The following is a 5000-nucleotide window of genomic DNA, read 5'->3' on the forward strand; positions in this document are numbered from 1 at the left end:
TATATATATATATATATATATATATATATATATATACACATATATATTTATATATTTATTTATATACTGTATATATGTATATATATAATATATATATATGCATATATATATATATATATATATATATATATATATATACATATATATATATATATATATATATATTCATATTCATATTCATATTCATCCTCATCTCCTCCCACACCCATTGACGCAAATTGCCTCAACATGTGTAAAAATAGTTAGTCATAAATGCGCAAGAGATATGATAATCTGTGAAATAACTGATGCTTTTGAATGAATAAATATGATAAATCTGAATGTGTATTGAGAACAAAAGCGTTAATTAAACATGAGAAAAAATGCGTTAATTACCAGGACATTTTACCTTCCCCGGCATTTCTCCCCGGAACTAATTACGCAGTAACGTGTTACCGGTAATCTTAAGTTACTATTTACTCCCATGACGGTAATTGACAACCCCCTCCCCCCTCCCTTCTAAAACAATGCTCTAATCCACAATGCATTGTCCTGCATTGTCTTACAACCTTTTTCCCTTCCCTTGGAAATGCAGGCGACGCCCTTGTACAGGACAAACAGCATCCTACAGTCGGAGCATGAGGATTGAAATGTTCTAATCTACAGTGCATTGTCCTGCAAGCTTTTCCCCTTAAAGGTTTAAAGGTCGCTCATGAATGGCAGAGGGAAGGGACAGTGACATTTCCCTAGCAAGCAGGACAATGCCCTAGAGACTGACCATATATACTATGATCAGCGCCCAAGCCCCCTCTCCATCCAAGCTAGGACCAAGGAGGGCCAGGCAATGGCTGCTGATGACTTAGCAGATAGACCTATAGGCTTGGAAATACAGGCAACGCCCTTGGACGTGATAAACAATATTCTATAGTCGCATCAGCAGGATTGATTGATTGATTGAGGTATCCTACAGTCCTAGCAGCAGCGGGAAGGCACAGCATACTACAGTCGCAGAAGCAGGATTGATTGATTGATTGAGGTATCCTACACTCCTAGCAGCAGCGGGAAGGCACAGCATTCTACAGTCGCAGAAGCAGGATTGATTGATTGATTGAGGTATCCTACACTCCTAGCAGCAGCGGGAAGGCACAGCATTCTACAGTCGCAGAAGCAGGATTGATTGATTGAATGAGGTATCCTACAGTCCTAGCAGCAGCGGGAAGGCACAGCATTCTACAGTCGCAGAAGCAGGATTGATTGATTGAATGAGGTATCCTACAGTCCTAGCAGCAGCGGGAAGGCACAGCATTCTACAGTCGCAGAAGCAGGATTGATTGATTGAATGAGGTATCCTACAGTCCTAGCAGCAGCGGGAAGGCACAGCATTCTACAGTCGCAGAAGCAGGATTGATTGATTGATTGAGGTATCCTACAGTCCTAGCAGCAGCGGGAAGGCACAGCATACTACAGTCGCAGAAGCAGGATTGATTGATTGATTGAGGTATCCTACAGTCCTAGCAGCAGCGGGAAGGCACAGCATACTACAGTCGCATCAGCAGGATTGATTGATTGATTGAGGTATCCTACAGTCCTAGCAGCAGCGGAAAGGCACCAAATTACCCTGATGGGAAGGACTGGAGCACCAAACTACCACAACGGTGTCTTATTACGCCAACGATGAAGGGCCCCAGGACGGACGCGTGGCAAAATATGTACACAATGAATCACATTATGAACCCGTCAACCTTTATTGGGGTCCTTAAGGGGATATCTTCGCCGCAGAGTTGATTGGATATGCAGGGGCGATCGGGAATGTGTGGAAGATGGGGAGTATTATTATTATTATTATTATTATTATTATTATTATTATTATTATTATTATTAACTGACTGAGCTACAACACTGGTTGAAAAAGCAGTAGTCTTTTGCTATAAGTCCAAGGACTCCAACAGGGAAAAATATCCTGGTTAGGAAAGGATATAAGGAAATTATTATTATTATTATTATTATTAGCTGAGCTACAATACTATGCTATAATCCAAGGACTCCAATAGGGAAAAATAGCCTGGAGAGGAAAGGAATTAAGGATATTATTATTATTATTATTATTATTATTATTATTATTATTATTAGCTAAAATACAATACTATGCTATAATCCAAGGACTCCAACAGGGAAAAATAGCCTGGAGATTAAAGGAAATAAGGAACCTATTATTATTATTATTATTATTATTATTATTATTATTATTATTCTATTATCATTATTATTATTATTATCATCATCATCATTTTCATTATAAGCTAAGCTACAACCCTAGTTTGAAAAGCTGAATGCTAGGGAGCTCCAACAGGGAAAAATGGCCCAGTCAGGAAAGGAAATAAGGAAATTGATAAACTATATGAGAAGTAACGAACAATTAAAATAGAGTATTTAAAGAACAATAAAAACATTAAAACAGGCGTTTCATATATAAACTAAAAACTTATCCGAGCTTGTTCAACTTAAAAACATTTGAGACAAGTTTGAACTTTTGGAGTTCAGAGGAGGAAAAGGAGATGAAGGAAGTTATATAGTCTACACTTTGGTTACTCGAAATTTTCCACTTCTTTATTCTTTCTTCTCCCCCCGACCCCTCGTATCCACCTACTCAGAGCCGTATCCAATGGTCTTGATTAGGCGTGAAAAGACGTATATTTACCTTTCTGCCTTCGACTTTACACACTTAATTTACATCGTATCAACATCATCTCACCGGCGGCCTTTTGTATGGGTCCACTGAGGGAAAATGCACCTGAAAAATGCCCTTCACGAAGTGACGACGTTTTGATATGGCCGATTACTCCACTCTTTATTAAATTAGGTACTTAATGACCTATGTGTGAGGAGTTAGACCACCGTTTAAGCCAGTCAGTGACTCTCCTTTTCCCCTGTTTGTTCTCGATAGCACTTCGTCTTTGACCGATTTGGGATAATCTTGCTGTGTGGAATATAAATATGTCTATTTTTTATCTTTATAATGTCATTTTAATGCATGGGGTGGCCGTGAGTTCTTGAAATATATCTTGTATTACCACCCTGGTGAAGTCAGTTCCTCTGGGACGTTTTAAAACGACAGTTGATCAACATTCAAATTCCACGAGGTGGGTGGGAGAACAACACAAATAAGCTGCCACCAAACAAAATCTGTTCCTCGTTCCTGTTGGGGGGGGGGGTTAGGGGGGGAGGACGAATTTTCCTCAGATGCCATTCACCTCAAGAATCCTCCTCCACTATCCTCCAGTGTGCGCCATTGCTGCCTGGTGACGTCACCGAGCGCTGAAGTGAAGCGTGATGTTATTGGTTCATTATTCCCAGAGATGCGTTCTAATTGGCTGGCGGCGGCAGGAGAGGCGACACTAAAGCTAGAGTTGCCAAGTGTCGCCACCATCTCCGCCGCACGGGATTTATTAGTGATCTTGAAATATCGTTTCGTATTTAAACATTATTAACTAGATAGGGCTACGTAATTAATAATAATTTGTTTATCTAAAAGTAAATTAAGATAAACAAATCTCAAGTATGAGAGATATACGGTCCTCGGGTGGGCAACACAAACAGGGGGACAGGGCGAGCCGCGACCGTCGATATATGGTGTGAGAGGCTGTAAATAGTGTTGTCCGAAAGACCCATTTAGTTGTGTGGACGGGTCTTCGAGGTTTAGGATCAAATCCCCAAGGGACCCGAAGGGCGCACAGTCTCAGTGTTGGTGGCGGTGTGAGCTGATCGGCTCGTCACGTGGCTTTAGCGCTCCCCCCCTCTCTCTCTCTGTTTTTGTATCAAATACCAGAAAACTTCGCGCGCAAAAAGATAATTATTTTGGAGATATCTTATCCTCAACCACGAAATTAAATACTTTTACGATTATCATTTGTATGTGAACCATATTGTGTGTTAGGGATCTGTATTTGTTTCTATGGAAGTAGGCCAGAGGAGAGAATAGTCCATGAACCCGCGTAGTCTTATATTAGTTACAGTGATCAAGACCACGGACTCATTTTTTACCGATCCAAGAGCCGTTTACTAAAGACCTGGAGGCGAAGACAGGAGCTTAAAAAGGAATCCGTCGAGGTCGCCCACATCTTCACCGTCATCATTAAGGTTCGTTAGTTCAACCTCTTTATGATACATTTGTATTTGCATGTATATTTGTTTCTTTTTTTTTTTGGATTCTATCATATCCAAGTTTGTTTGTTTATTTCCTATCATTCGAGTATTGAATTTTTGTATGTTTTATGAGTATTAATGGAGCCTGGGCTGAATCCAACTGCAATACTAAAAAGTCTCACATTGTTAGGGATGAATCAAATTATTTTTGAAGTCTCAAATTATTGGGGATGAATCACATTATATTTGAAAAGTCTCAAATTATCGGGGGTGAATCAAAGCCTTTTGGAAAAGTCTCAAATTATCTGTGATGAATCAAATTATTTTCGTAAAGTCTCAGAAATCTGTGATGAATCAAATTATTTTTGAATAGTCTCAAAAATTATTTTAGATGAATCAAACTACTTTTGAAAGTCAAAAATTATCTGGGATTAATCAAATATTAATTTTGAAAGTCTCAAAAATTATCTTGGATGAATTAAATTAGTTTTGCACCCATAACAACAGGTATATCAACCGCTTCAATCTAAATTGCAATTAAGGCAACATCGCAGTAATAAAATTAGATTAATGATGTACAATACTTTTAGCCCATTTCCATGTCAAATTAGTATTCTCTACAGGATATTTTTTTAGCATTAGAATAACTCTGTCGGGAACTAAGAATACTGAGCGAATACTATTCTATATTATTTATATTATTTCGTGAATTCATTTTCCCTAAACGAATATATTTTACCTTCAGTTTATTTCACCGTTAGTTAAGCAAAAACTCATTCTATTTCCCTTTCTAAATTTTGATTTCACCTATTTTTGATAATATGAATAATAAGGATAATTTTAATAATAACAATGGTTATTATTATTATTATTATTAT

The sequence above is a fragment of the Palaemon carinicauda genome, chromosome 24 (genome assembly GCF_036898095.1).
Source record: "Palaemon carinicauda isolate YSFRI2023 chromosome 24, ASM3689809v2, whole genome shotgun sequence".
Lineage (NCBI taxonomy): Eukaryota > Metazoa > Arthropoda > Malacostraca > Decapoda > Palaemonidae > Palaemon > Palaemon carinicauda.